This window comes from Physcomitrium patens, chromosome 26, assembly GCF_059467195.1.
Source record: "Physcomitrium patens ecotype Gransden chromosome 26, ASM5946719v1, whole genome shotgun sequence".
Taxonomy (NCBI): Eukaryota; Viridiplantae; Streptophyta; class Bryopsida; order Funariales; family Funariaceae; genus Physcomitrium; species Physcomitrium patens.
The window spans coordinates 3,465,183-3,486,611 of record NC_143435.1 but is presented as its reverse complement, the minus strand read 5'-3'; the positions used below and the strand labels follow the sequence as shown (position 1 = coordinate 3,486,611).

Here is a 21,429-nt window from a genome sequence, read left to right as displayed (position 1 = left end):
CTAGAGACCTATCGTTGGGGCGAAAAGGATTTTGGCGAAAGCAAATCAAAGGACATCCGTATAGATTTATGGTATATTCTTGTAATTGTTTATATTCCAACAGTCAAAAACCGATAGACTGCTTGAATATTAGCGAATCTCCATACTACCTTCTATAGCCAAACGCCCGGCGCGTTCTCAAGCAGGAAAGCATGTAATACGACAATGCCACATGGCTAACTTGTACTACAAATTGCCAACATGTGTGATGCATAGCCAACATATTGGCTCAATTCTTAACCTATCAATCAACTACAAACACGTAAAATATTTAATCCATGTCTATGAAGCTTTTAAGAAGCTTCTCTATAAGATATTATCAAATTTATCTCCATTTTTCTTCTACATAATACTTCTTATCTAAGTAATTATATGTGCCTATGATAGCTAAATATTTAATAGCCTATTAATACTAAATATTTTTATAAGTTTTTATTGTAAATTATACAAATCTTAAAAATTAGAGCATCATATGACATTTTTATGTTTTTGTGTCATGCAAATGTAATTAATTTCCAAACTCTTTGAAGGTCAAAAATCCTCCACTCATTACATCTAAATAATAAATATGTCAAACTTGTAAGAAATTCACTAAATATGAGATAAACAATACTTTGTGAATTTGTGGTTATTAGACGGCTCCAAAGTTTTAAATCACATCATTCACATATTGCATGATAGCAAGCATGTGTGTCTTGTCATTCCAACATTTAAAAATATTTCTAATTCTACTACATAGTTATAGTAGCAATAGATAAATAGTAGATAATGTGGTTATCACTTCCAAGGTTGAATTTGAGATCATGAATATTAATAAATTGTCAAAATACCAACCTCATAATTGTATGGTTAGTCTTGAAGGAGGTCAACTATCTCTTGGACCAATCTACTACTTGTTACATTCCAACTTCTAATATTTTTTTATAATATACTAACAAAAGTTTTAGGTGGATACCTCCCTTCTATTGCTTGGACACCCACATGTGCGATGTTTTCCAGCATACACACAATAATATCATTGTCATATTATCATTATATATTTTATAACCTATAACCCCTAAAATGGTCCAAACAGTTCAAACTAGGTGGGGTATGAAACATGCATATGTACACTTTTAAAGCAAAAAATATCAAAAAAGCATATTGGTCAAAAGTTATTTTTTTAATTGTTGTGTTGTATTACATATTAAATTATATTTGATTTTTTTTTTATAGTACATATTATTAAAATTTATAGATTTAGGAATTATAGGCCATAAAATGTAAAATAATCATACTAATGCATGAATGAAAGGATATTCGGCACATTGGAGGGAGAGGTGTCCACATAATAAAAGGAGGTGTCTACCTGGCAAGTCTCTAAACCAACACACCACAATCTTTAAAACTAAAAAATAATTTAAAAAATAATATAAATATATTTTTAAAGTCTATAAGTAAAGAAAATTGTATAAGCAAGTAATTCTAGCTTGGTGGTGGATAGTCTAAGGCTGGAATTTTAAATTCGTTCAATATTGTAAACTTCATTTTTATTCAAGATAGTATATTCTTCATGAGAATGTAGATGTTAGTATGAGGACAAGATACAAATTCAAAATTTTGATATTGTTGGATACAATAATGAAAGCAACAAAAACCTTATTTTCCACAATTAATGAATTATAAAAAAGAACAAAGCAAAATGAATACTTTTCTCCAAATAAAACTACTATATATATATATATATATATATATATATATATATATAAAGAAAAATATACATTTGTGTACAAAATTGAAGTAATAATGAAGTAATCTGAATTCTTGTATGCTAAAGTGCAACAATAAATAAATAAATAAAATAATCTAGATCATCAACTTTAATTTTCATCATTGACTCTCTATTTTCTCTGTGTAGAAAAAAATTTGAAATACTGTAAAAGTCTTCATCATTTATACTAGCTCCAAATGTAGACAAAAACTTGATTGTGGAATAATTTTCATGAAATGGTATTCATTAAATATAAGCACCAAACGTGGATGAAATTTTTACAAAAACACATATGGATGTTTTTTTGCCTCACAAACTCAAATATTATTTGATGTGTTTATGAATGTATCATTACAATATTACATGAAAATGTGGGATATTATCAAATGAGATTTGTAGATACAAATTTAATTATGAGATTGCAAATACAAAGCAAGCACAAACTCCTTTTGTTGAGAATTGGTTGAAAAGTGGATTGGATGAATCGACGCATGTGGGATAAATAAGGTGATTAGCAAAAGCATGATTTGGACATTGCTACATGTAAGGAGCCAATGGAAAAAAATCAAGTGAATAGGGCGTGCATTTGCATATGTACTAGAAGTTATTTATATGTTTGTTTCACGTGTGGGTGTGAGAGAGATACCAATTGAAACCAACAATCCATCACAATATGTGTAGGGACAAGCACCAAAATTAACAACGCCAAGATATACACATAAACACACGAAGTCCACGTCGATCAGTAGTAGAATAATATTTTGTACTAGTACTTGAAACTGTTTCGAGGTGTCAAAATCAGAGTGGCGCAGCGGAAGCGTGGTGGGCCCATAACCCACAGGTCCGAGGATCGAAACCTCGCTCTGATAGTGCAGAGAACATTGCTTCCGTGATGTTTTTATGGATGCTCTCCACAAGTTTTCGAGACGGACCTTTGACAGCAACTGTCGGTATTACCATGAAAGAGACTTATGATTTTGCCAAAGAGAGGGACCTGTGATTGAAATCTTTGGGGTAAATGTTTTTCATCACAAGGGATCTCGGTATTATCCTGTACAGTTCAAGAACGACTTCCGAGAATTCTTAACCGGCATATAAATATTAAATTTGAGGCACGGCTGTGATTGGAAAATTGAGAAATGGGCCACGCAGAAATGAATCTGAGCAGCATGATCTAAAAGAATGAGGCCGTGCTTCTATTCGCAGATATGACAGCTGGATGGAAAAATTGCAGAAAATCACATTCATCGATTGAGAGGCCACACCGGCTTCATTCACACGATCGTCAAGAATATTATCCAAGGGCCGTCCCAGCACTGCGCAGATTCAGGTGAGACTAAAAAATATCATAAAATCAAATTCAGCGCAGACTCTAGCAAAGAACTTAAAATCGAACAGAAGCAAGCAGCGCAACCGACACCAATCGTATAATCCGTCACAAGTGCTCCTGTACCCAGCACAGAATGATGAAATAGATTGCCAGAAAAATGTGTGCCATTGACACCACAGGTAATTTAGTGCAGAGGACAAATGAAACCATGCAAACAATGGACCACAACGAAAGAGTTGTTGAAACTAAAAGCGCCATAGGCTTTGGGGCGTGCAGTGGTGGAGGGGATGTAAAGGGAGGGAGGGTACGCAGCGGACATCTGGGCGGGGTAGCGTCCGCTTGTAACCCAATCGCGGGGGAAGGAGGGTGAGGATGTGGGGCGCCGGGTAAGGGCCTGCGGAGGCGTGTGGAGGGCCTGCCCACTCCAAGCACGGAGTCGCTAGCGGGATCTCGCCGGAGGGTGGGGTTGCGCGGGCGATAGTGAGGGGGGCACCGCGTCAGGCGGGCAACCGAGCAGCGTTCACTCCCCGCTCTGTGTAGTGGAGGGATAACGGGTCTGAATGTTCTGCGCAGATCACCCTGTCCGGCATGCATCCACATACCATCTTCCGTTTTGTCACCCTTTCATCCTGATTATGTTTGACAAGTGGACAAGAATAATAATTCCTTTTTCTTTTCTTTTTAAGTTTCATATTATTTTGCGGACTATCCACCTATAAACTATCATTTTTTTTTTCTTCCAACATTAATGCTTTCTTTCAAAAGAGAGTGGATTGCTCTCATCTTTGAAAAATAATTCATTTGATACACAAGCTTGCAAATTATCCTTCTCTTATTTAACTTCTAGATATATTAAATTAATTTATTATATAAATAAAATAAATAGTTATGAATGCTAAACTTTGTGGAAGTGAGAATATATTTGCAACTATTACAAATTTTTATAGACTTGTCAACATTCTTTGGATGAAAATTTCACATATTATCAACCTTAATTATAGAAGTACTATTTCTACACCTATGGAAGAAGTTAACAATAAAGTCCAATGTCTACACTATGAATTTGTGTAGTTTAGAGAAACATAAATGTTAATGTGTCTTCTAATAGAACTATTCCAAAAGGCAAGTCAGATGCCAATGCACCACAATCAAATAAGGTTTTTCTTGACATACTCATAGCAGTTGCTACAAATGTGATTGAAATGAATTCTTTCCTTCCATCACTAGTAGGCCATCTTGGTCAAATCCATACTTCTTCGATCCAATTATTTGGACCAAAACCAAATAGATAATGGGCTTGTTGATCCACTAAAATATTATAGTTGGTGACATTAGTCACTGCATACTTTAGAAACAAGTGTGAATAAAGTGGACTAGATCCAATGCAAAATATTAATTGCAAAGGTTGCTTGGTATAGCCGGTAGCTTGCTCCATGCTCCCTACTAAAGTGACAATGGTAAAAGGACAAGGTTCCAAGTCTATGGGAGTGAGACCTTGCTTTGTATGGTAGAGGGATAACAGGCTTGAATGTTCTATGCAAATCACCCTACCTGGCATGCATCCACATACCATCTTTTCTTTTGACACAAATAAAGTGAAGATTGTCAAAGAGAAATAAAGTAATGCAACAATTGGCTACAAATTCTAATAAATTTTTTTTAAAAAAAAAATATATATATATATATATATATATAACTAAAAAATTATTTGAAGTACATTAGAAGAAAGAAGAATTGAAACCAACTAAATATTTGATTAGCAAGTAACTTCCAATTGGCTACTTTTAGTGATGTGTTGATTTTTTAAAACGTTCTTAAAGAAATAAAAGCTTTAGATGTAGAAGTAGATGTTCATGTCAAAATATTCCTTTAATCTCATCATGTAATTATTATCTTTTTTCTAAACTTAAAATATTCTCTTTATGATTATCATAATTAAATAGTATAAGTAGGAATAAAAAACTAATGGTCGCTTAAATAAATAACTATATATTCAGAGCATGTGCTTTTATTCTAAAAATAATTTAAAATCATAGAATTAGGTACATTTTGCTTTTATGTATGTTTTATTTGTGAAATTTAAAATTTGATCTTGAATAATGTGGTAATTAAATATTCTTACAACCAAATGTTTTAGTCTAAAAAATTAAAATTTGAAAAAAGACAAAATAATAGTTTGTGAGAATAGAAACTTAAAAATAAAAATCAATGTTTAAAAAATAATGAAAAAAATTTAATACGAAGAAATTTTGCTACAAATAATTTTTATTTACATGTAGGCATGTTTGGTGAAATCTATTCATATACTTAAGAAAATGGTAAGTAATTTCTTATTGGCTAGTACATCAAAATTGATAAGCTCTAAACTAATCCATAGCATATGTTGCAAAGTAAATAAGAAATGTAGTCTTGATTTAATTTACTTAGAAGAAGCTCTAAAAACTTTGTTATTAAATTAAACAATCAAAAAAAATTAATATAAAAAATAATATTTTATATTTTTTTATCACACAAAACATAACTAAAGTTTCAATAAAAAGCTATTATAGCTAGTAGTTTAATTTATCTTTGATTTGTGCCTCAAATCTTTTTTAAATTTAAAAACTAGAAAAAGAATTAAAAAGGCCTAGGCTAAAATGATAATTTATTAAAAGTTAGAATTGCCGAATTAATTTTAAAATATGAAAACTAATCATGGTAAAAGAATTTAGTTTGAACCATTTTACATCTAGACATCTTAACATCTAGTTTTAAAGTGTAGCTGAAATACTATAAATATAAAATGCAAAGAACTAAGGATTTTTTTAGATTCCATACACAATACAATTTTACAACAATGGAAGCTAAAATAGAATAAAGTCTTTAAATAAAAAATTATTAATCATGATAATATATCATATTCACTTATTCAAAACTCTTACTATTCTCTCATCCAAACATATAGCACCTTGGTAAAAAACTCTTTGCATTTGCTTGCTAAAGTACACATCTTGAATTCATAACAAGAAGTCTTTATAAGACCCTTAGACTATGCTTTGCACAATTTTGTGAGCTGCATGCCGTTCATTTTGCAAACTCTTCTAAAGTGCACAAAAATTGTTTTGTCATTGCAGCAAAGAAACTAAGTTTGTTTTACTACAACAATACCCCAAATTAGAATTATAATTGGTGGCTAAACTCTTCTATCAATAGTATGTAGTATTCTACATTGTTGTATTAATGGACAACAACATTAGACTGCAGTACTAATATAGGTGAAAAAATATTAAAATCTATTTTAAACACTAAATTAATATGTTATGTACTAACATAGAAATATGTGTAAAAAAGAAAGATCAATTATTGCAAGTTATATTCTAAATATAAAATACCATCTAAGAAATTTTAAGAAAATAAATAATTTTATATATCTAGATCATTAAAAATATTAATATATAGAATCAATGCCTAATCATATGATTTTTATATGAACAAAAACTTAACAAAATTTTCATCACATAGTTGGATTAACTTTATGAAGAAAAAGAATAAAGAATCAATTAGAATAATTAATAAATTTAAAATGGTTAATACTATTTACTTATGAAATCATAAAAAATAATAAGCTCAAAACATTCTATAGTCTAAGGGCTAATCTATAGTTCAATTCTGAAAAAATCCATGTTTAAATAACTAAAATATAATGGAAAAGCATGAATTAATGCTTAATAAGAGCAAATCAATTATGATATTTTGTATTGCTCATTATGTACTTTTCCTAAGATTAAAAAAATTGTTACATGTTGTAGGAATACATGCATGCATGTAAAGCATAAAATTAGATTATATTGTTTATTTTATTATATATATATATATATATATATATATATATATATAATAACTGCTTAAAAGGATTAAATCTTAGAAGACTCTTTTATGGAAACAAGTGAGTTTTTTCTACTAAATGTCAATTAAGATCTAAACTTTTTAAATAGTTCTGAAATTTAATCTATAGAGATATGCTTAAAGATTAGATGGGTACAAAAAACATCGTATTTATTGAAGAAGAGATATTCAATAGCCTTCAATTAATTTGAGACAAGATCTCTAAAATAGATGTATTATATACATTGTTAACAATAAAGATGACATTATCTTTTCTATATATATATATATATAAAATGCATATACGACACAACTTCTTGCATGTAGTTCTTTAAAGGAGGTGATACAAAACCAGGTCATGTATTATCAACTTTTACAATATACATATGTTGAAAGTCTACAATTGACTAAAATTTTAAAACAAACATATTCACCATCTTATTATGTGTTTTCTTAACCTCTATTTATGTAATTATAGAGTTCATTAAAAAAAAAAAAAGTTATAATAATAAAAATTTCAATGTTATATTCCAAATTGTGAGTTTGATAATACAGTTTATATTATTGATACAAACATCCAAACATGACGAGCCTTACATTCATTCAAGAATTTAGTATTATTTTCTTTCAAAAAACTAATTTCCAACCACTACATCTATGTATTAAATAATAAGTTTGATTTCATCAAAAAATTGTCAATATTGATCAATCAACAAAACATGTATATGAAAGCACATAACAAAAAAAATTTGTATTTCATTTGGATGTGATTTGAATAAATTTACAGATAGCAATCAATAATATAAAATATATTGTACTTTAAAAATTAAAAAATATTAAAACAATTGATTATTAATACATTATTGTTAATAAAGATGTGATGATAGATGCTCCATCATGCATTATGTATTTATAAAAAGATATATATCATCAAATCAATTAAAACTTTTGTAAGTAAATTTAGAATTTTTACTACAATAAATTACAAAAATCATAATTTTTTTCTTTTCTTATTGTAAGCTAAAATAAACCTCCACAAATTGAAAGTTTATTCTAGTTCACAACAAGTAAATTAAATATGGTAATCTTAGGACTTTTAGTTTTTATGTAAATCTGAATCAAATCACTCTTAAACTCTTAAAATCACTCAAGTGTGAGGTAAAATAAACCTCCATTCATTGGAAGTTTATCCAAACCTACAACAAGTGAATTTACTATGTAAATGTGATAAGTTGTAGCTTTTATTTAATCTAATTTAATTCACTTTTTAACACTCCTTTAAATCACACAAATAATCAAGCAAAATCTCTACTACTAACTCACACTTATAATAATAAGGCACTCCAACATTCTATATAATTTAAAAATTATTAATATTAGTATTTTTATTTTTATTTTTTTAATTTTTACTTTAAAAAAATCATTTTTATTTTATTTTATTTTATTTTATTTTAATTTTGAATTCACATTCATCCATCAATAAGAATTTATCTTTAAATAATAATTCATCCATCAATAAGAATTTATCTTTGAATAATAATTCATCCAAGTATAAAAATTTATCTATACAATTTTCATCCATTTTTATTTTATTTTTATTCAACTTCAATTATTCATCCAAACTAGCCTAATTCAATCTTAATCCTATTTCATCCAAATCTACCTAATTAGCTAGTGTGAACACATTTGCTAGAAATCTCATCAAGTTGGAAGATTTGGTGTTGCCTTGTTGCGAGTTGAACTTAGATCCAATCCTACTACCAAGATGATCAGACTTTACACCTCCATGTTGTAAGGCACTTCAAAGAAAGGAATGCAAATGATGTGGATTATCGCCTCGATGTTGTAATAGATCAAGGACACAATTGAACATACAACTTAGACTGTGGAGGTTTGCCACCACTTAATGTAAGAATCAAGGCTAAGCAATAATTTTTTTAATTTTTAATTTTTTACGGAATGCTTATGTGCTTGTAGTGTTGGCTAGATTCTATTTTATCTATACCATCTTCCAATATTAATCGCCACTCACTATTATTTACAACAAGTCTTATTGACTCTAGCTCTAATGTGCATGTATTAGCTCAATTGTTGAAGTCAACATAGAGGTTGTTTTGTAGTTCAAAACTACAATATCAAGAACATACTATAAGCTAAGATGGTATTTAGTTTATACTTAGCTCCCTTGATTCAACTCATAAATTTGAAAGAAGTAAGCTTCTTAATCTTAGCCTTGATTTACCTAGGAGATTACTTAGGAGTTCTTGAGTTCACAGAGGCAACGTCTCATACTTTTTAGTTATTATATGCCTTACCGCTTGTCTTTATTTAGCGCTTAGCCATGTAGCACTATTGAAGAATAAGCATTGACATCTTCTTTGTTGTAATGCTTCAACCTTCAATACTATCTCATTGCAATTATTCACAAGGCTATAACAAAACTAAGGATACTAGGGTAATACCAAGTTCATCAAAGAATGTGTGTCCAACCACCGTAGTCTTTACTATTGATCTTGGTAGTATTGATTGATCAAAAAGGAAGGTCTAGCCTTGAATTGGCCTTAATACCAAGTTAAATCTTTGGTATTTGGCATTGATTTTTTACACAAAGCGACACATTGCCACCGAACCACAAAAAAACAACGGAGGTGCAAGAACCTTAGTCACTAATTGTATGGAAGAATACGTCAAATCACTGTAATGTAGCCCAATATCTAAGTTGTGAACCATTGTTGATGCAAGTTTTAGCCTTTACCAACTACCACTAATACTAATGCTTTGGAGTTTGGTGTGGTGTTTCTTTTACAACTATAGATGCAAAATCTTGTTAGTTTCATTGAAAATAGTGGCAATATTTTTGTTATTTTTGTGATCAATGTGGAGATCAAAATCAATACGTAACTATGGTGGTACTGCTGTAGAGGAGTTCAAAGTAGCTATTTTTATTTTCCTCAACTTGTTGTGTGAGTTGTTAGTTTGAAGATGATTGCAAGAATATAGTCGAGCGGTGGAACACCAATGGCTTGCGATCAATTGTGGTACAATTTTTCTTTTTTTAAAGAATACAACGGCATTGTTCCATGATATCTCTTCATTTTGTTGCATCTAGTTTGTTAACTTGCTAGCAATTAGGTATATTGAGAGAGTGGAATTTACTCTTTATCACATTGTAGGATAGAAGGACGTGATAATTGTAGTAGATGTTAACATGAGGGTTTTTTTGTTGTGAAGATCTTAACATCCTAAACTACATTAGTTGAAAGTAGAACTAGTTGCAATTAATGATTAGATAAACAACAATGATAACCTACAACCATCTCGATGCATCATCGATGTGATTCTAAAGTTTGGTCTCATTTTGTTGCTTAATTAAAATATCAACAACAATAAAATTAAAATTCTTGGACCTTCTTTTAATTTTAGATAATATTAAAAGAAAATATTTTATCTTAAAAGTCCATCTTGAGAAATTCTAACATAGATTGCATATCTACTACTAGTAGTATATTTTTCTTATTTACTTAACAAATTTACTATTAACTCACAATACATGTGATTTTAAGTACAATAAGTGTATTTTTGTACTAAATATACAATTGAGTCAATTTGGTGACTCTTACTTGTCTATCATTAAGTAAATTTATACTTGTTGAAATTAAATCACTAATATGCAAAATTGTTTTACATGTGTTTTAGTATAAAAGTATTTTATAATGTGAAATCTTAAAATTACTCATAATCTACTTACTTTTGGATATATGATCATAAAAGTGTCTAAAATAGATATAAATAATCAATTTATTTGTAAAAATTAAAATACAAAGGCTTATTAATGGCTAGTTTATTTATTTATTTATTTATTTTTCTCTGGTGGACACTAAGAATCAATTAGTGTATGTTTTTCTATTGATATAAAGCAAGAAATAAAGAAAGAAATAGAAAAATTAAAATATATTAAAAATAAGTATTGAATCTTCCTCGATTGCTTTGTATATCTTTATTAGAAAAAAGTTTTAAAATAATTCATTGCATTGCAAGAGTGATGTTTCAATCCTCAAACTTGTAAGTCATAGGCCTACCACACTTTTGCTATGTAATTTTAATATTGATACTTTAATAAAATTTGGAGTCTATCTATTGAAAAACATTCTATTGTTAATAAATATAAGTTTTGAGTATATATACCTCTCCATATATATATATATATATATATATATATATATATAATTAAATATATATATTAATATATAGATGTATTTATGTATATGAAGTTCTTAAAAATTGATGATTTTTATATATTATAATAAACTATTGTGTTCAAAATATACTTTTCTTGCATACATATATAGAACAAATAAATTAAGGAATAACCTCTTGTAGATATCCAAATATTCACCTTCTTCAATTGATTTTTAACATAGGCTCTTTATATGTATTTTAATTTTAGAATGTATAATTATTTTTTATAATAATAAAAGTTGTTATTAAAATAGAAACTACTAAATTCATCATAAATTCCATATTAATTATTTTAAATAAGAATATTTATTATAATTTTTGAATAAAATTCAATAAAAAAAATATAATACTAATTTTTGACTTATTAATTTAAATATATAATTATTCTACTTTTATAAAAATAATCTATTAATAATTATATGTAATATTTCTTTTATTTAATTAAGATAAGACAATTTTAGCAAGATATTTGATAAGTCTTGTTGTTCTAAGACAATATGTAACATAAAGTACAAATTTTGACAAACAGATGCTCCAACAATCTTAATAATAATTTAAAGCACATATTAATATAAGAAACTCTATATATTTTTGTGATTAGTGAAATATATGAATATAATAGAAATAAATACTTGCACTATATTCCTATATCAAAGACATGATTTATAAACAATAAAAATCTCAATACATACTTATGTCATCCAAAAGAATAGATATTTACTCAAAAGTTATATAGTATAAAAACTAATATGGCTATTGCTAAAGAAAAGAAGATTAGATACTCTTAAAATAAGACTAAAAATATGAATAGCATTGATAAGACTTTAAAAAGGCTTTACACTTGCCTCCATATATATTATCTAACTAGGAGCTACATGGCAGTGTACTAAAAGACCTCCAATACACGTTCAACTTGCAAAACAAATATCTAACTTGCAAGACAAGTTTCCTACATGTACTGTTGTCTTGTTGTAGTACGAGTATACCATGAAAATATAAAGAAAGGGGACTTTTATTAATATTCACTTACCTCGAATATTGGAAGCAACGACCAATTCCAGTGCCAATATTCAGGGGCCAGTTCAAAGACCCCGTCACAGTCGGTCAGGGCATACTTACTAGTAACGAAATGCTCCGTTCGAGTCCAATAGTCGGAGTCAACAGAATCGAAAGGACTAAATCTATGACTAAGCGAGCCTGACACGAAGGACCAATTTGACCCAATTACGGGAACATCCAAGTCTTACTACGGGCTTCTTAGCCAATATGAGACCTAAATTGGTCGGGCGACTCAATGTGGTCCTGATTATGGGGGTTTCGATTCTATTTTAGGCTCTCTTGTTCTGTGTGCTGTTTCAGGGAATGTTGTTTCCAGAAAAAAAACCTTTTAAAAGGCAAAAAATGGAGGAGAAAGCTTTGACGGCGGAGCCAATTTCGGATCTAAGACGGAAGATTGAAGAAATTCAGAGGCTAGGGTTTGAAAGAGGAGAGAATTAAGGTTAAAGGGGAGGATAGGTAAAGAAATGAAAGGGAGAGAATAAGAGTTTTTAAGGGTCCGAGAGCTAGCTTCATGCTTCGGGGAGGATAGAGGGGGGGGGAGAAAGCGAGAATTGGGGTTTTTTTTTTTTTCTTCATAGGGTTTTGGGAAGGCGAGGCAATCGTTGCTAAAATTCGGTGTTGTACTAGTGAATCGAGGTTTTAATGAAGTGGGTGTGATTACTCTTGACTTTTTTTGTGAAATTGAAGTTACGTCTGTGATTGAAGAATTAAAAGGGTGTCTATAGGATTGAGTATGCGAGTGAATGAAAATTTTTCGGTTAATCTAACAAGACGATCGGTGGATACAAAGTCGTGAGTATAAAGCGATATCGGAGATTAGCGATTGGGTTGTTCGGGGTTACGTGTAGCATCTAGAGACCTATCGGTTTGGGGCGAAAAGGATTTTGGCGGCGGTCAAAGGACATCCGTATAGATTTATGGTATATTCTTGTAATTGTTTATATTCCAACAATCAAAAACCGATAGATGCTTGAATATTAGCGAATCTCCATACTACCTTCTATAGCCAAACGCCGGCGTTCTCAAGCGAGGAAAGCATGTAATACGACAATGCCACATGGCTAACTTGTACTACAAATTGCCAACATGTGTGATGCATAGCCAACATATTGGCTCAATTCTTAACCTATCAATCAACTACAAACACGTAAAATATTTAATCCATGTCTATGAAGCTTTTAAGAAGCTTCTCTATAAGATATTATCAAATTTATCTCCATTTTTCTTCTACATAATACTTCTTATCTAAGTAATTATATGTGCCTATGATAGCTAAATATTTAATAGCCTATTAATACTAAATATTTTTATAAGTTTTTATTGTAAATTATACAAATCTTAAAAATTAGAGCATCATATGACATTTTATGTTTTTGTGTCATGCAAATGTAATTAATTTCCAAACTCTTTGAAGGTCAAAAAATCCTCCACTCATTACATCTAAATAATAAATATGTCAAACTTGTAAGAAATTCACTAAATATGAGATAAACAATACTTTGTGAATTTGTGGTTATTAGACGGCTCCAAAGTTTTAAATCACATCATTCACATATTGCATGATAGCAAGCATGTGTGTCTTGTCATTCCAACATTTAAAAATATTTCTAATTCTACTACATAGTTATAGTAGCAATAGATAAATAGTAGATAATGTGGTTATCACTTCCAAGGTTGAATTTGAGATCATGAATATTAATAAATTGTCAAAATACCAACCTCATAATTGTATGGTTAGTCTTGAAGGAGGTCAACTATCTCTTGGACCAATCTACTACTTGTTACATTCCAACTTCTAATATTTTTTTATAATATACTAACAAAAGTTTTAGGTGGATACCTCCCTTCTATTGCTTGGACACCCACATGTGCGATGTTTTCCAGCATACACACAATAATATCATTGTCATATTATCATTATATATTTTATAACCTATAACCCCTAAAATGGTCCAAACAGTTCAAACTAGGTGGGGTATGAAACATGCATATGTACACTTTTAAAGCAAAAAATATCAAAAAAGCATATTGGTCAAAAGTTATTTTTTTAATTGTTGTGTTGTATTACATATTAAATTATATTTGATTTTTTTTTTATAGTACATATTATTAAAATTTATAGATTTAGGAATTATAGGCCATAAAATGTAAAATAATCATACTAATGCATGAATGAAAGGATATTCGGCACATTGGAGGAGAGGTGTCCACATAATAAAAGGAGGTGTCTACTGCAAGTCTCTAAACCAACACACCACAATCTTTAAAACTAAAAAATAATTTAAAAAATAATATAAATATATTTTTAAAGTCTATAAGTAAAGAAAATTGTATAAGCAAGTAATTCTAGCTTGGTGGTGGATAGTCTAAGGCTGGAATTTTAAATTCGTTCAATATTGTAAACTTCATTTTTATTCAAGATAGTATATTCTTCATGAGAATGTAGATGTTAGTATGAGGACAAGATACAAATTCAAAATTTTGATATTGTTGGATACAATAATGAAAGCAACAAAAACCTTATTTTCCACAATTAATGAATTATAAAAAAGAACAAAGCAAAATGAATACTTTTCTCCAAATAAAACTACTATATATATATATATATATATATATATATATATATATAAAGAAAAAATATACATTTGTGTACAAAATTGAAGTAATAATGAAGTAACTGAATTCTTGTATGCTAAAGTGCAACAATAAATAAATAAATAAAATAATCTAGATCATCAACTTTAATTTTCATCATTGACTCTCTATTTTCTCTGTGTAGAAAAAAATTTGAAATACTGTAAAAGTCTTCATCATTTATACTAGCTCCAAATGTAGACAAAAACTTGATTGTGGAATAATTTTCATGAAATGGTATTCATTAAATATAAGCACCAAACGTGGATGAAATTTTTACAAAAACACATATGGATGTTTTTTTTGCCTCACAAACTCAAATATTATTTGATGTGTTTATGAATGTATCATTACAATATTACATGAAAATGTGGGATATTATCAAATGAGATTTGTAGATACAAATTTAATTATGAGATTGCAAATACAAAGCAAGCACAAACTCCTTTTGTTGAGAATTGGTTGAAAAGTGGATTGGATGAATCGACGCATGTGGGATAAATAAGGTGATTAGCAAAAGCATGATTTGGACATTGCTACATGTAAGGAGCCAATGGAAAAAAATCAAGTGAATAGGGCGTGCATTTGCATATGTACTAGAAGTTATTTATATGTTTGTTTCACGTGTGGGTGTGAGAGAGATACCAATTGAAACCAACAATCCATCACAATATGTGTAGGGACAAGCACCAAAATTAACAACGCCAAGATATACACATAAACACACGAAGTCCACGTCGATCAGTAGTAGAATAATATTTTGTACTAGTACTTGAAACTGTTTCGAGGTGTCAAAATCAGAGTGGCGCAGCGGAAGCGTGGTGGGCCCATAACCCACAGGTCCGAGGATCGAAACCTCGCTCTGATAGTGCAGAGAACATTGCTTCCGTGATGTTTTTATGGATGCTCTCCACAAGTTTTCGAGACGGACCTTTGACAGCAACTGTCGGTATTACCATGAAAGAGACTTATGATTTTGCCAAAGAGAGGGACCTGTGATTGAAATCTTTGGGGTAAATGTTTTTCATCACAAGGGATCTCGGTATTATCCTGTACAGTTCAAGAACGACTTCCGAGAATTCTTAACCGGCATATAAATATTAAATTTGAGGCACGGCTGTGATTGGAAAATTGAGAAATGGGCCACGCAGAAATGAATCTGAGCAGCATGATCTAAAAGAATGAGGCCGTGCTTCTATTCGCAGATATGACAGCTGGATGGAAAAATTGCAGAAAATCACATTCATCGATTGAGAGGCCACACCGGCTTCATTCACACGATCGTCAAGAATATTATCCAAGGGCCGTCCCAGCACTGCGCAGATTCAGGTGAGACTAAAAAATATCATAAAATCAAATTCAGCGCAGACTCTAGCAAAGAACTTAAAATCGAACAGAAGCAAGCAGCGCAACCGACACCAATCGTATAATCCGTCACAAGTGCTCCTGTACCCAGCACAGAATGATGAAATAGATTGCCAGAAAAATGTGTGCCATTGACACCACAGGTAATTTAGTGCAGAGGACAAATGAAACCATGCAAACAATGGACCACAACGAAAGAGTTGTTGAAACTAAAAGCGCCATAGGCTTTGGGGCGTGCAGTGGTGGAGGGGATGTAAAGGGAGGGAGGGTACGCAGCGGACATCTGGGCGGGGTAGCGTCCGCTTGTAACCCAATCGCGGGGGAAGGAGGGTGAGGATGTGGGGCGCCGGGTAAGGGCCTGCGGAGGCGTGTGGAGGGCCTGCCCACTCCAAGCACGGAGTCGCTAGCGGGATCTCGCCGGAGGGTGGGGTTGCGCGGGCGATAGTGAGGGGGGCACCGCGTCAGGCGGGCAACCGAGCAGCGTTCACTCCCCGCTCTGTGTAGTGGAGGGATAACGGGTCTGAATGTTCTGCGCAGATCACCCTGTCCGGCATGCATCCACATACCATCTTCCGTTTTGTCACCCTTTCATCCTGATTATGTTTGACAAGTGGACAAGAATAATAATTCCTTTTTCTTTTCTTTTTAAGTTTCATATTATTTTGCGGACTATCCACCTATAAACTATCATTTTTTTTTTCTTCCAACATTAATGCTTTCTTTCAAAAGAGAGTGGATTGCTCTCATCTTTGAAAAATAATTCATTTGATACACAAGCTTGCAAATTATCCTTCTCTTATTTAACTTCTAGATATATTAAATTAATTTATTATATAAATAAAATAAATAGTTATGAATGCTAAACTTTGTGGAAGTGAGAATATATTTGCAACTATTACAAATTTTTATAGACTTGTCAACATTCTTTGGATGAAAATTTCACATATTATCAACCTTAATTATAGAAGTACTATTTCTACACCTATGGAAGAAGTTAACAATAAAGTCCAATGTCTACACTATGAATTTGTGTAGTTTAGAGAAACATAAATGTTAATGTGTCTTCTAATAGAACTATTCCAAAAGGCAAGTCAGATGCCAATGCACCACAATCAAATAAGGTTTTTCTTGACATACTCATAGCAGTTGCTACAAATGTGATTGAAATGAATTCTTTCCTTCCATCACTAGTAGGCCATCTTGGTCAAATCCATACTTCTTCGAGTCCAATTATTTGGACCAAAACCAAATAGATAATGGGCTTGTTGATCCACTAAAATATTATAGTTGGTGACATTAGTCACTGCATACTTTAGAAACAAGTGTGAATAAAGTGGACTAGATCCAATGCAAAATATTAATTGCAAAGGTTGCTTGGTATAGCCGGTAGCTTGCTCCATGCTCCCTACTAAAGTGACAATGGTAAAAGGACAAGGTTCCAAGTCTATGGGAGTGAGACCTTGCTTTGTATGGTAGAGGGATAACAGGCTTGAATGTTCTATGCAAATCACCCTACCTGGCATGCATCCACATACCATCTTTTCTTTTGACACAAATAAAGTGAAGATTGTCAAAGAGAAATAAAGTAATGCAACAATTGGCTACAAATTCTAATAAATTTTTTTAAAAAAAAATATATATATATATATATATATATATATATATATAACTAAAAAATTATTTGAAGTACATTAGAAGAAAGAAGAATTGAAACCAACTAAATATTTGATTAGCAAGTAACTTCCAATTGGCTACTTTTAGTGATGTGTTGATTTTTTAAAACGTTCTTAAAGAAATAAAAGCTTTAGATGTAGAAGTAGATGTTCATGTCAAAATATTCCTTTAATCTCATCATGTAATTATTATCTTTTTTCTAAACTTAAAATATTCTCTTTATGATTATCATAATTAAATAGTATAAGTAGGAATAAAAAACTAATGGTCGCTTAAATAAATAACTATATATTCAGAGCATGTGCTTTTATTCTAAAAATAATTTAAAATCATAGAATTAGGTACATTTTGCTTTTATGTATGTTTTATTTGTGAAATTTAAAATTTGATCTTGAATAATGTGGTAATTAAATATTCTTACAACCAAATGTTTTAGTCTAAAAAATTAAAATTTGAAAAAAGACAAAATAATAGTTTGTGAGAATAGAAACTTAAAAATAAAAATCAATGTTTAAAAAATAATGAAAAAAATTTAATACGAAGAAATTTTGCTACAAATAATTTTTATTTACATGTAGGCATGTTTGGTGAAATCTATTCATATACTTAAGAAAATGGTAAGTAATTTCTTATTGGCTAGTACATCAAAATTGATAAGCTCTAAACTAATCCATAGCATATGTTGCAAAGTAAATAAGAAATGTAGTCTTGATTTAATTTACTTAGAAGAAGCTCTAAAAACTTTGTTATTAAATTAAACAATCAAAAAAAATTAATATAAAAAATAATATTTTATATTTTTTTATCACACAAAACATAACTAAAGTTTCAATAAAAAGCTATTATAGCTAGTAGTTTAATTTATCTTTGATTTGTGCCTCAAATCTTTTTTAAATTTAAAAACTAGAAAAAGAATTAAAAAGGCCTAGGCTAAAATGATAATTTATTAAAAGTTAGAATTGCCGAATTAATTTTAAAATATGAAAACTAATCATGGTAAAAGAATTTAGTTTGAACCATTTTACATCTAGACATCTTAACATCTAGTTTTAAAGTGTAGCTGAAATACTATAAATATAAAATGCAAAGAACTAAGGATTTTTTTAGATTCCATACACAATACAATTTTACAACAATGGAAGCTAAAATAGAATAAAGTCTTTAAATAAAAAATTATTAATCATGATAATATATCATATTCACTTATTCAAAACTCTTACTATTCTCTCATCCAAACATATAGCACCTTGGTAAAAAAACTCTTTGCATTTGCTTGCTAAAGTACACATCTTGAATTCATAACAAGAAGTCTTTATAAGACCCTTAGACTATGCTGCACAATTTTGTGAGCTGCATGCCGTTCATTTTGCAAACTCTTCTAAAGTGCACAAAAATTGTTTTGTCATTGCAGCAAAGAAACTAAGTTTGTTTTACTACAACAATACCCCAAATTAGAATTATAATTGGTGGCTAAACTCTTCTATCAATAGTATGTAGTATTCTACATTGTTGTATTAATGGACAACAACATTAGACTGCAGTACTAATATAGGTGAAAAAATATTAAAATCTATTTTAAACACTAAATTAATATGTTATGTACTAACATAGAAATATGTGTAAAAAAGAAAGATCAATTATTGCAAGTTATATTCTAAATATAAAATACCATCTAAGAAATTTTAAGAAAATAAATAATTTTATATATCTAGATCATTAAAAATATTAATATATAGAATCAATGCCTAATCATATGATTTTTATATGAACAAAAACTTAACAAAATTTTCATCACATAGTTGGATTAACTTTATGAAGAAAAAGAATAAAGAATCAATTAGAATAATTAATAAATTTAAAATGGTTAATACTATTTACTTATGAAATCATAAAAAATAATAAGCTCAAAACATTCTATAGTCTAAGGGCTAATCTATAGTTCAATTCTGAAAAAATCCATGTTTAAATAACTAAAATATAATGGAAAAGCATGAATTAATGCTTAATAAGAGCAAATCAATTATGATATTTTGTATTGCTCATTATGTACTTTTTCCTAAGATTAAAAAAATTGTTACATGTTGTAGGAATACATGCATGCATGTAAAGCATAAAATTAGATTATATTGTTTATTTTATTATATATATATATATATATATATATATAATAACTGCTTAAAAGGATTAAATCTTAGAAGACTCTTTTATGGAAACAAGTGAGTTTTTTCTACTAAATGTCAATTAAGATCTAAACTTTTTAAATAGTTCTGAAATTTAATCTATAGAGATATGCTTAAAGATTAGATGGGTACAAAAAACATCGTATTTATTGAAGAAGAGATATTCAATAGCCTTCAATTAATTTGAGACAAGATCTCTAAAATAGATGTATTATATACATTGTTAACAATAAAGATGACATTATCTTTTCTATATATATATATATATAAAATGCATATACGACACAACTTCTTGCATGTAGTTCTTTAAAGGAGGTGATACAAAACCAGTCATGTATTATCAACTTTTACAATATACATATGTTGAAAGTCTACAATTGACTAAAATTTTAAAACAAACATATTCACCATCTTATTATGTGTTTTCTTAACCTCTATTTATGTAATTATAGAGTTCATTAAAAAAAAAAAAGTTATAATAATAAAAATTTCAATGTTATATTCCAAATTGTGAGTTTGATAATACAGTTTATATTATTGATACAAACATCCAAACATGACGAGCCTTACATTCATTCAAGAATTTAGTATTATTTTCTTTCAAAAAACTAATTTCCAACCACTACATCTATGTATTAAATAATAAGTTTGATTTCATCAAAAAATTGTCAATATTGATCAATCAACAAAACATGTATATGAAAGCACATAACAAAAAAAATTTGTATTTCATTTGGATGTGATTTGAATAAATTTACAGATAGCAATCAATAATATAAAATATATTGTACTTTAAAAATTAAAAAATATTAAAACAATTGATTATTAATACATTATTGTTAATAAAGATGTGATGATAGATGCTCCATCATGCATTATGTATTTATAAAAAGATATATATCATCAAATCAATTAAAACTTTTGTAAGTAAATTTAGAATTTTTACTACAATAAATTACAAAAAATCATAATTTTTTTCTTTTCTTATTGTAAGCTAAAATAAACCTCCACAAATTGAAAGTTTATTCTAGTTCACAACAAGTAAATTAAATATGGTAATCTTAGGACTTTTAGTTTTTATGTAAATCTGAATCAAATCACTCTTAAACTCTTAAAATCACTCAAGTGTGAGGTAAAATAAACCTCCATTCATTGGAAGTTTATCCAAACCTACAACAAGTGAATTTACTATGTAAATGTGATAAGTTGTAGCTTTTATTTAATCTAATTTAATTCACTTTTTAACACTCCTTAAATCACACAAATAATCAAGCAAAATCTCTACTACTAACTCA

General features: G+C 29.4%; 4 non-coding genes across 4 annotated transcripts; all 4 read left to right on the top strand.

Annotated features, from left to right (window-relative positions):
- The first annotated feature begins 2,586 nt into the window (after positions 1-2,586).
- On the top strand, positions 2,587-2,658 carry TRNAM-CAU (transfer RNA methionine (anticodon CAU)). The gene has a single exon. It is a non-coding gene; the product is annotated as a tRNA-Met (tRNA).
- Positions 2,659-3,437: 779 nt separating this feature from the next.
- On the top strand, positions 3,438-3,728 carry LOC149986193 (signal recognition particle RNA). The gene has a single exon (XR_016501362.1).
- An 11,983-nt stretch (positions 3,729-15,711) lies between these two features.
- On the top strand, positions 15,712-15,783 carry TRNAM-CAU (transfer RNA methionine (anticodon CAU)). Its single transcript has one exon. It is a non-coding gene; the product is annotated as a tRNA-Met (tRNA).
- Positions 15,784-16,562: 779 nt separating this feature from the next.
- Positions 16,563-16,853, top strand: LOC149986191 (signal recognition particle RNA). The gene has a single exon (XR_016501361.1).
- Positions 16,854-21,429: the final 4,576 nt, after the last annotated feature.